The sequence below is a fragment of the Pleurodeles waltl genome, chromosome 5 (assembly GCF_031143425.1).
Source record: "Pleurodeles waltl isolate 20211129_DDA chromosome 5, aPleWal1.hap1.20221129, whole genome shotgun sequence".
NCBI classification, from domain to species: Eukaryota; Metazoa; Chordata; class Amphibia; order Caudata; family Salamandridae; genus Pleurodeles; species Pleurodeles waltl.
Genome location: NC_090444.1, coordinates 1,426,653,948 through 1,426,666,330, shown reverse-complemented (window position 1 = coordinate 1,426,666,330; position 12,383 = coordinate 1,426,653,948). Strand labels below are relative to the sequence as shown.

The following is a 12,383-nucleotide window of genomic DNA, read 5'->3' as shown; positions in this document are numbered from 1 at the left end:
TTATTTTCTGTAGGAAACCCTTGTAGGATCTACACAAATTACCCCTTGCTGAATTCAGAACTGTGTCTACTTTTCAGAAATGTTTAGCTTTCTGGGATACAGCATTGGTTTCACACCCATTTCAGTCGCTAACTGGAAGGAGGCTAAATGCACAAAGAAATAGTAAAAATGGGGTATGTCCCAGTAAAATGCCAAAATTGTGTTGAAGAATGTGGTTTTCTGATTCAAGTCTGCCTGCTCCTGAAAGCTGGGAAGATGTTGATTTTAGCACTGCAAACCCTTTGTTGATGCCATTTTCAGGGGAAAACAAAGCCTTCTTATGCAGCCCTTTTTCCCATTATTTTTTTTAAAACTAAATTTTTGCTGTATTTTGGATAATTTCTTGGTCTCCTTCGGGAGAACCCACAAACTCTGGGTACCCCTAGAATCCCTAGGATGTTGGAAAAAAGAAGGACGCAAATTGGGTGTGGATAGCTTATGTGGACAAAAAGTTATGAGGGCCTAAACGCGAACTGCCCCAAACAGCCAAAAAAACGGCTCGGCACAGGAGGGTGAAAGGCCTGGCAACGAAGGGGTTAAGTTGCAATGACTTTACAGAGAGGACGGTACAAGCTCTTACGGTTTGCGCTATCGTACGAAGCGGTGTGGTTACTGGGGACGCTAATGTATAATCCCTAGAAGCTCTTTTACTAATACGTCGAAGATGGAAAGATTCCGGACACCTCTCGTCATGCTCGCAATGCCCCCTTTTACTTCCGGATCAGGAAAGGCAGAGCACGGCGGTGTGAAACTACGCCGTGTCATTTTCTGGTTCTCGTTTCTATTTCCGGGGTCGATAATATTCGAGGCAGTGGTATAGTTTAAAGGTCGAATTAAGACCTGTCTTTCGGACTTTGTTATTCGCAGTGTCCTGGAGCGATGGTTTGGGCTGCGGGTCGACTGCTGTGCTCTGCAGCAGGGAGCAGGATGCTGTCGATTCGCCCGTCCCTGAAGTCCGCCTTGGCAGCGCCAGCGGCACCAGCTCTGAGGCTGAGCCAGGGTCAGTGTTGCGCGATGGCGCTCTAATTCATCTCACTTACAATTGAGAACTATAGGCAGGTAATGCTCAGGTTACAGGGTTTCTTTATTCCAGTCAGTCCTGGAAAAGTTAACAAGGAATATTCTAGGAACCCATAAATTGCGGGACAAGATGCGGCATCAGAAAGAGGTTGGTCTCACGCGGGACGGACTCTGACGTCCGATTTATTCATTTTTTTTTTTTTTTAATTATGGCATGAAGAAATTGCTAACGAGGATAAATGTGACAGTGTATTTATTCTGACGTATTGAATTGGTTACTTAAGAGGCTGCATTATAAAATGTCTTATTGAGTAGAGGCACCTGAACAGAGATCTTTTTGTGGCCAGCAATTGTCAGGGGATAACAATACCGGTATGACAACTGGTGGTTAATGTACTTGGATTTTACGCAGATACCTAAGTGGGTTACTGCTTTTGACACAGAGATCCTTTTTTTGCTTCCAGTACATGCGTTGCTATTCTATTAGCACAGCGATCCACGAACTGGCAACACAGAGTTTACGCAGACAGCAAGGCATTTGTCTAAAACCTTACTCATATATTTTTTCTCAATCTGTCATTATTATAAGGTTGCTTAAAAAGGTTCTTTTAAGTAGTACCACTGTTAGGTTTTCAATCCTGACTTTGTGTTTCTCCTGACCATACAAGTTTAACATACACTAGTATAGCTGATATGTGACTCCTACACATTTATAACTCTCATTGTCTTATATAACAGTTCTTGTACATTAAGTTATACACATGCATGATTTATTGTCTCTGTATTATGTGTATGTGTGAGAGAGACGTAAAGCACTCGGACAACCTCCATTGGGATATGTAGCATTATAAAGCAATTAAACAAAAAATACATTACTAGGTGCTTTTTTAATCATACTTTGCATACTTACCCATACAGGCAGCTACATCTGACATTCTTACAGTGTATGAATATCTCTTACATACGGGGGGCTGAACAAAGTCAAAAACCTGCCTCCAACTCCTAGATCTTTCTCGAGTATTAGTAAAATATTAATGAGTGCCTTTGGTTTCCTCCATTTCTTTGGTGTCTATGTGTTAGGCCCAAGAGAGCTGCCAGCTATGATGCTGGTTGAACAAAATAAGGCCTTTGTTTGGAGCCAGCTGGAATTGAAAGGTTTAGCTCCATCTGCAGGTTGCTCCGAAAAGAAAGCAGACAACATGAAGGCGCTAATGAATGTGTCCTGGTGTTGGCAAATTACACCAGGACAAATTCAGCATTTTTCAATGAGTTTAGCCCGCGTCCGGCTCAGTAATTTCAACCGATTTCAGTACGTTACTCATTTTGGAGTCCCAGCCTTCCTAATCAGGGATAAAGAACACAACAAATTCAACATAGGTCACTGGGTTCAGCTGGGATCCGGCTCAAAAACATCTTACAAATCTAGAATCCATCTATATCCCCTTCATTCCATGCACTGATTGCAGTACAGAGAAACAACGTTTTCATCGTATTTCGGAAAAGCAATTCAGGCTGCTAAAATAAGTAAATTTGTTGAACGTTATTAATGTTTGTGCCCCTGTTGTCCGATTTCAGAATATTTTTTGTCATTGAAGTACCCACGGGCTTTCGAAGTATTGCAAATAGTAAAGGCGAGCACAGGCATCCTTGTCTCGTACCGCGTTCAATCTGAAAATCATTTGAGTAGTTGCCAAGCATTTGAATTCTAGCACTTGGGTGTTTATACAGGCCCTTAACAGCTGTTAAGGACAATGGATACTCAACGGGTCGTTCACGCAGTTTATTTAGAGATCGATATCAGACCTCAAGAAGAGCAAATAGTCCGGTTTAATTTAATGCCAATTGTCAAAAGAGCCAGACATAATTTTGGCAGATGGAATAATTTACATATGTCAATTATGGGGTGGTCTAACATGATAAAGATTATGTTTCTCTCTAAGGTCTTATATCTATTCCGGGCTATTCCGCTGGAGTTTGAGAAATCTTGGTTTAACATGCTGTATCATTTAATAATGAGGTTTATCTGGTCATATGGCAAGATTAGGAGGGCTAGCAGATACATGACACTGCCTAGGGAGAAGGAGGGCTGGTCTCTTCCTAATTTTAAATTATACCAGTTGGCAGCCGCACTACAGTATATGCACCCCTTGTTTAGTATTAGGGAATTGGTGAGGGGAGAAGGGTACGCTCCGAATATCTATGAATTATTAATCGGACCTGCAGCTAGTGGGGCATTGTTGACATTTATGGTATCCAGCTATTACAAGAAGGTTCACTTTAAGGTCTTAAATGTTGCATTTAAATGCTGGGACCCCTGGCGGAAAAGAATAGGACTTGGTAGATATAACTACTATACGCTGATTGCAAATAATACACTGCTCCCTGAGATATTCAGAGATAATTTTATGGTGAGCTGGAATTGACAGGGGATACAAAAATTAGGGGATTTCTTTGTAGGATCCACAATTGTTACATACGAGAATCTACGTGAGAGATTTGGTTTGGAACAAAGGGGATTTTTCAAATACCTACAAGTAAGGGATTTTATCCATAGGAAAACTGGGGAGGGCGGCAGGATTTGCAAAATGTCCTTTGCTTGAGATGATGATAACTAGTGACAAGATTACTATAAGGTTAGCCTATGCTAGATTGAATGAAGAGTCACTAGAAGATCTGGAGAAGCATAGCAAGAAGTGGGGCGCCACACCTAATGTGAGAGAGTCAGAATTCTATGAATCCCTTGGGTTGGGGTGCAGTATCCTGATCCCCTGCGGCTCTCCAGGCACAGCATTATAAAACAATTTTGATTTGTACTTTACTCCAGGGAAGCTAGCAAAGTGGGGTAGGGCAGAGGGGATACACTGCCCAAGATGTCAGTTATATGGAGCTGATTTAATACATATGTCAGTCAGTCAGTCAGTCAAAATAACTTTATTCGGCGTGTTGCCATAAAAGTACACATGCATACATAAAAGTCATCATAAAATACAATACTTATTACATAATTCGAGGGCATCTATAAAATCTAAGCTTACCGCCTAAGCTTGCTAAATCGGTATAAAATAATAAATACTTATAGAATCGTATATAGCAATAAGACAATATCTAGTATCTCGTAATAAATAGTCACATTACCATTTCATATCGGTTTCTAATGGTGATAGCGGATTTGATAAAACTAAGAATAGAACTGCACATTTGTTTGGATGAGAGGCTTTGAATGCCAATCAATCCTTCTTTATAAGAAAAAGTGTGAAAATTGCGCAAAATAGGTAATAAAAAGGTTTTCCTAGGAGCTGAGTAAAGTGTACAAAATAGAATAAAATGGCAAGTACATATGTTTGTTACATGTATAAAGCTATCGACTCTGAGGAAGGATGTTGGGCAGTTTATCAAAAAAGTTGCTAGTCAAGATGTGGAACTAACCCCCGGAGTTGTAATACTCGGGGTATCTGATTTAATCGAGCCACGTGTTTCTAAGTTTATTTTTGTAACGATGGCTGTGTATCGACTCTGCATTTCTTCTGTATGGTTGGATCAGCAACCCCCCACGTTCCAACATTGGCTTGATCGCCCCTTTCGATATATCAGCTTGAACATGCACTGTACGAACGGAAAGGGAGACGAAAAGGACAAGCACGTGGGGAGTATTGGGTAAATGGCTAGCTAATCGGTAATAGAAAGCCAGAGGGGATTTAGATTTTGGGTGTATGTTTTTTTTTTCTTTCTGTTTTTCATTGGACAATCATCTTTTTGTATATTGTATCCTGAATGTCGGAAGTGCTGAGTCTGTGCCTGTATTCTCTTGGGTTACAAAAAAAAAAAAAGAAGTACCCCTGGGCAGTAATTTAAATGTTGTATTCAGCTTTTTTTAAATGGCATATTGGAGCAGGGGGTGGGGGGTTTAAAGGTGTAGGAAAACATGAGTATGCTTGTGAACTATGAATGCTATAGTTGCCTGCTGACCGTTAAAGTGTTCCTACCTGTCAGTTGAGATTACTATGCAATAAGGTATGTGCTTCTTCTAGTTGCACTTGCCAATTTACACATGTGTGAATGCATCCAGTGTGTTTATATCAAAATCACTGTTGTGCTTTGGAACAGATAATGGTGTTCTCTTGGCAGCTGTAACCTCGTGGATCGGTGGCCTTGCAGACTCAGAGGTTTCTGCATACCTTAGGAAAATGTGACTGCACACACTTAAGTGTTGAATCATCATCCCAAAACACTTGCAAATATTCCCAAAACTTGAAAAATGGGTAAATACAAAAGATGTATTTTTATAGTGGTGTTTCATACTGGTGGTCAGTGTGGTTCTGCTGAGAAAAAAGTGATCTGTGGGTTGCTTGAATTAAACGTGACCACTGTACTCTAGGCCACAGCCCAGGCCATCGTTTTTTGTGCACCGTCCCGCATCAGAAGGAACCATCCTTGCCTGTTGTAAATGTCCTTCTGGCTTTTTAAAATCTTTATCAGATCTGTGTACTTGCATGTATAGAGGCTTGCACCTACGTTTACTCCAGTAACTACTAAGTTTCTTTCTAGCCTCTGAAATGTGCATTAATAATAAAAATTGTCCCATGCTGAGGTAAGTGGCTGATAACATCCTGCTCTGTAAGATGCCAACTTGTCTCCCGAGATGCACAGTGGCACTGCATTTTAAAGATCATCCAGAGGCATACTACTCCCACCAGGAATACTTAGATTTGTTCATAAAGAGGCTTAATAGGTTTTCACAAAGCATTCACCTTATGCTTGGGAGCAGTGCTGAAATTACTGGAAGATCAAAAACCAGCTTAATGATTTATTGCGATTAGCCAGCTGTTTCTGTCCCAGAAGTCTTCAGAGGAAACAGTATTTTTGGAGGTGGTCTCTAGAGGACTCTTCTGTCTTTCAATAACTACTGAGCACTAATACTAAATGGACGAAAAGGTTGAGAATTGCAGTATATCACAAGGAACAAACAGATGAGCAGATCACTGGCTGGTCATGTTGACAGATTTTCTTCTCTCTGGTTGGTTTGAGGAGGTGCACTCTGTAAGTCTTAGACTCTTGGACAAAGCTGCATTAAGACTTGTAGTTTAGCAGAGTATCCCAGATATAGGGTATCAGAGCTCCTTTCAGAGGGCCATGAGGTGAGCAGGGATTACTGGGCCCAACCATGGTGGTTGAAGCCTTTTACTCCTGATGTCCTGGGGACCGACTTGCAATGGATTCTGAGTACAAGTACCCCTTGTACTCATGATTCACAGTAGTAACATGGTCGAGCAGCCCAAGGCTTCCTCAGTTAGGGGGGTGGTGGGGAATGGGGGTGAATACAGGGTAATGAACACAGTTTCACAACTCAAAATATGAGCAGCAGCAGCAAATACTCACTCACTTTCATGAAAAAGGAGAAATATTTTATTTTCTACCACTGCCAATGCAAAGGAAAAATAAGTTGTTCACAAACAAGTACACAGTTGCTGACTGAGTTCAGCGCTGTAGTGTTACCTTGGCTGTTCCCTGTCCTGTTTCCTCCTCGCTTTAGCGTTAGTTCGCTAATGGCAACATCCAGAGAGTGCCCCACTTGTAGTCAGAGTCTTAAGAGTCCACTGTAACTCTTTTTTTTTTTTTTTTAAGGCAACAGTTTTTCCTGCTCTGATTAGCAGCAAGTTCCCTCTGAGTGGCTGTCCTGAAATTAGTCTTACCCGCATCTTGTAAGATATATGAGGCTGGAGTTCCTGAGCGCACCCCTTCCCATGGGCGATAGAGCAGCAGCAGTCAATTCAGGTGAGTTTGTTGCACGCAGCCCAAGCGGATTGCACTCAGTAGCCGGAAAGACTTCACACACAGTCGCTCCTGGGCAACCGGAGGTTCTCAATGACTCCTTTGTGCAGGGTGAGTCTCTGGTTCTTCCCTCGATTGGGGGGGGGGGGAGTGTGATATGTAGGACTTGGTGTGAATCCTTTGTTCTAGGCAGGTCAGCAGGTTGCACAGCTGCCTCAATTCTCTCGGTGACAACTCCAACCAGGTCACACAACTTGCTGTCCCGGTGCCCCCCTCTGGCACACAGGACCCTCACAGTACCCGACTACATCCAAATTGGCATAGTGAAGTCCTTAGTGGTGCCCCCCTCCTGGCAGATGGAGTTGTGACCCACTACCGCACACAGGCCACTGCCCTTACCCAAGGCCGGTCTTCTCACGATGGCTCTTCCTGGCTACAGGGTCGCTGCTGTCCCACTACGCACTGGCTCAGGCCAGATTGGCGCAGCAACGCACACAGCTCAATTCACAGCTGTCCTCTGGCATATGGGCGTCTCCAAGCTCGGTCTGCACACATGAATAAATCCAATTGCTGCAGCAGCCATCTCACAAAGGGAGTCCATTCAACAGCTACCCATTTGACCTTGCTTCATTCAACACTTTCCTCTTCTTCACAGAGCACACTTGTGATGGAAAGCAGGCAGGCTCTGGTGCTCCAGAGCAAGTGTTCTTGGATTCCTCGAGTGATGTTCCCTCAGCTAGCAGGGAGACTAACAGGCCTTGCCCCCCGTCCTGATCACAGGCAGAAGTCTTGTAAAGCTTCCTTTCCTTACACAGCCTATCTGGCTGCGTGGCATATGACGTTTTTGGGGTCTCAAGCCCCACTTTTTATAGTCTATGTCCAGACACCAAATGTAAATTAGAGTCTGAGACTTTGAAGTTTATGTTAGGAGGGTCTGCTTCTTTTGAAGTGCCCACTTCTCTGCTCTATTCTCCTCTTGAAAGCAGGCTGTCACAGCAGGATTGACTCCAAAGCTGATAGCCTCACAACACGGCCATGGAAGTGACTAGAGTTCCCACATGGATGTCAGCCACAGTGATTTATGTATTGTTGGAAAATGGCCTTCTCTGAGGGTCACCCCAAACCTTTTGCTTTCCTCCTCTTTTTCTGACCTCATTTTTGTTGGCTTTAGGACTCTGGGCACTTTACCACTGCTAATCAGTACTAAAGTGCACGTACTCTCTCCCTAAAACTTGGTAGCCTTGGCTCATACCCAATTGGTATATATAATTTACTTGTAAGCTCCTAGTAAAGTGCACTACTTGTGCCTAGAATCTGTAAATTAAATGCTACTAGTGGGCCTTCAGCACTGATTGTGCCACCAATATAAGTAGCCCCTTAACCATATCTCAGGCCTGCCATTACAGGGCCTTTGTGTGCAGTGTACTGCCACTTCAACTTGGCATTTAACACTACTTGCCAAGCTTTAAACTCCTCTTTTATTACATATAATTCACCCCTAAGGTATGCCCTAGGTAGCCCATAGGACAGGTTACTATATAAGAAAAAGGCAGGACATGTACTTGTAAGTTTTACATGTCCTGATTTAGGTTTTGCTTGCACTGTGCCTATGAAGTCTATTGTTAATATATATCTTGAAAGAGCTTACATTCTGCCCCCTTGCTTTTCATTGATTCCTATGCTTGCCACTTCGTATTCCTCGTTTCTTTTGGCAGTAGCATGCTATTTCCTGTTCTTCCTCATGTGTTTGCTCTTATCAGTGTCCTGAGGCTCAAGCACTGCTTTCATCTGCTTAGTGGGACTTTTGTTTAAGCTTTTGTCTGCACAGCGCGTGCACTGTTTGTTTAATGTGCTGTGTGTAATGTTTTGTTTTTGTTTTAGATTTCTTTTCTCAAAACACCATGATTAGTCCCCTACCTTTCTTTATGCTGTGTATTCCGGTCCACCCACGTCCTCATGCGATGGTGGCACTGCGTGCTGCATCAGTAATTTGGAAGTATGATGTTTTTATTCATAAATGGATAATAAGATTCTGAGAACAGTTTAATGTTGTGTCTGTATCATTCGGTTTTTAATATGAGGTAACACTGCCACCTTGTGTCTCTAAACATATTCTCTGTGTCCTAAATTTTGAATGAATTGTTAATGTATGACGTGAGGCTATTTTAGTGGATTTCGACTAAATAAAATGGCTTGAATAATTCACAGTAACATGATCCACCCTTTAACACCTCCTCGATGATATCACAACAAGCTTCACCCCTTACTGTGGCCATAGCCTCCCTTTTGCTATAAAGGAAGAGCAAGAAATTAAAGCAATAGAAATTAAACAGGCTCTTAGCATGGCACCTTCACCTGGTTACCCTTCAAGATCCCACAAACTCTTGATTCCACCACTTTATCCAAGAATTGGACCGGGTCCTACTGTGTTTCAGACCCTGCAGTAATTAAAAAAAAAAAAAAAAAGCTACTTTGTAACGGGTGCAGCTCGGGCTCTCTAGTCATGCCCTAATCTTTACTGGCTAAAGAGCAATTTATTTCTAAACAATGGCTGTAAAAACCCTAAAGGTACTGCATGTCTTTGATACAATCCCCGTTTACAATTCACATGTTTTATGCCATCTTACCTGAGTGCTTGCTTTGTTTTAATATGTTGTATTTATGTAGTCCTTCATGCAGAATATTACTCTTGAATAGTGAGTACTGTGAACTGAGGCTTCTCTATCTGAGTGAGTTCACGTTGTGAGTGCATGTTTATGATGGTGCACCATTGAGCGCTCTGGAGCTGAGGGTGAGGGCAGTGCAAGTTTCTCACAGCATCTATCCGACCTTGTTTAGGCCACAACCATGTGTGTTGAGACCTTTTGCGACTGTTGGTGCATAAATTTGTGTATCGTTTGACGTTCATGAATAGAGCATGTCAATTTTTTATTTTTATGTGTGGTAGGGGTATCGCTACTTAGAGCTGAGCCGCTGTAAATGTATGTGTTTATCTGAATATCAGGATTGAGGTGATCAGGTTTGAGGTGATTATCAGCTTTGAGACCAGTGCCCTTTTTTAAGTAAATCTATTTGTTAAAGCACCCTTCCCATGATAGATATCAGTGTTTCATTTATTCTTGATCTCAATGGGAAGACGTGGAGCTTCCACATTAATCCTACAGGACACAAGTGTATGTGGCTATGGTAGAGTAGGTAGACCTTTGGTTAGGGTCTGAAGGCGGACAGTGCCCCTGAAGATAGAAATCCATGTGCTGCGTTATTGATTGAACATATTGGTGCACTCGGTTGTGACTAGGTCACATCGCAGATGAAGACTTTCCTCAAACATTTTCTCGTGTGAAGCGTTTTGGTAAAGGATGGGCTCTCATCAACGTAATTGTATGTCTTCAACAGGGTTGTTGCAGTGTCTAGTGTTGTAGCGCTCCAACTCTTGACAAGACAGCAAGGCGCTTCAATAGTCATCGGATTCCAGAGGTCCTAGTAGTGTACATGACTCACATTCAGTGGGGTTGTAGTGTTGTCTAGATGGGAAGCATTGGGTGTGCGTAGTGAGCACTGTAGGCACAATGTTTCCTTGATGTAATTAACATGTAGATGTGCTTAAGCATAAGGTCCTGCAGAAAGGTACGAGTGTTGCACTAGGCACATATGAAAGTTGTTTAAACTGACCATGGTTCTACTACAACATGGAGACTCAACTAATTCTGAACCAAAGTTAATGTTCACATTCAGACATGGTGGTACTGATTCAATGTTCTCAATGCACAAAGGGAATTAAGTATGCTTTTTGCAACAATCCTATGCGGGCATAGCCTAAAAAAACACACTGGTGGTGCCCTCATTATGCTGCCTTCACTGAACAAGTTGGTCCATAAGCTGAGAATTCCTTTAACACAATGGTGCTCTGGTAATCTAGTATCCTAAAATGTAACTTGTTTGTCGTTCATGCCAATCAAAAGGATAGCTAGTTGGGTAAAATATAGATGTTGCAGTTTTTATGACAGTTTCCTGGGCAAAAAGTAAAAACTATTTTTAGTTCATTGTAAGTTGAAAAAATGCTTGGCTGGGAAGGTCAGCATTAGATTAGGAGTTTCAGTATACAACCACATCACCAAAACGTTAAGGCTTTCATATTCCCTTGCTATTCACCTCTTTCCCAGAATCCACCCTGCTATCCCTAGTAATGTGTCCCTGGATGTGTTACAGTCATCCAAAACTCTCACTACCGCACTTTGTGAGGCTTTTCCGAGCTCCCCTCCCTCGTTTAAAGATGGCATTGTTAATAATTGTACAAGTCTTCTAATGAACAATTCTCTCTATAAATCCATTTCAAGTAGTTTTGACATTATTTACCTGCATCATCGTTTGCAGCATCACCATTTCCAGGAATCTTCTGTTCACTGCTTGGTGCGCCAGAGCTTGAATCCTTCCTTATCTATGGGCTTAAAGAAAGAGTGTTTTTTCTTTTCTGTACATGAGGGGTGTATTTATATAATGCTTTCTGAGAAAATAACAGCACCATGAATCCTTACTAATGGCAATGCACCGATATATAAATCTAATAACACACACTGAAGCATTGCTGGTTACCTTTAACACTTCTTCCCACAGCACTAGTATTTGTAGACTCTTCAAGATTAAGGGGGTCATTACAACCCTGGCGGTCGGTGTTAAAGCAGCGGTAAAACTGGCAACAGGCCGGTGGTAAAAAAAATGGAATCACGACCGTGGCGGAAACTGCCAACATAGACAGCAACTTTAACATTCCGACCGCCAGGGCGGTAGCAACAAACACCACGGCGGTCACCGCCAACAGACAGGCGGAAGACAAGGTTCCGCCCACTGTATTACAACAGGCCAATCCGCCACCTTTTCCGGGGCGGATTCACCGCGAACAAAAACACGGCAGAAACAGGACTTGGAAGGGAAAACGCTCACCTCTACACACCCCACGAGGAACCAGGACGCCATGGAACCCCAGCTCCAGATACTCCCAGCATTTATTTTCCTGCTCCTCCACCAGGAACAACAAAGACGGCGGCGAAGACCATGGTGAGTACTGCACCTGCGACACAGGGGAGGAGGGAGGGAAAAAAGAGTGACACACACACGCAACACTCCCACCCTCACCCACTACAACACACACACAAGTACATGTAGATACATTACATTTACAACCCCCCCTGGAAGAATGCAAGGACAAAAGGAAATGAGTCGAACGTTTGTAATCTATTCAAATACAGTAATCAAAAATATATATATATATATATAAATATTTACACTATGAACAAATATATACACCAAGAATACAAGTCCAAGGTATTCCACCATCATAGTCTGTGGACCACTGGGCCCAAAATGCATGGGCGAGGCCCACACTCAATACCCGATCAAAACAGAGAGAACACTGCTGGGGCATCAGGTAGAAATACAACAGGCACCTCAGGGGGAAGAGAAGGGTGGGCACCTCAGCCGGATGCGTGCACAACACCAGATCCACGAGAGGGCTCCATGCCCACTGCTGTATCCTGGGGAGTGCAAAGCCACAGTCT

At 42.7% G+C, this 12,383-nt stretch overlaps 1 long non-coding RNA gene across 1 annotated transcript in view; it reads left to right on the top strand.

The window, feature by feature from the left end:
• The first annotated feature begins 910 nt into the window (after positions 1-910).
• Positions 911-12,383, top strand: part of LOC138296522 (uncharacterized) — a 34,244-nt gene continuing 22,771 nt past the window's right edge. The window contains exons 1-3 of the long non-coding RNA XR_011203850.1: positions 911-1,039; positions 6,682-6,831; positions 8,710-8,824. This is a non-coding gene — a long non-coding RNA (uncharacterized lncRNA). The remainder of the gene's footprint in view (positions 1,040-6,681; positions 6,832-8,709; positions 8,825-12,383) is intronic.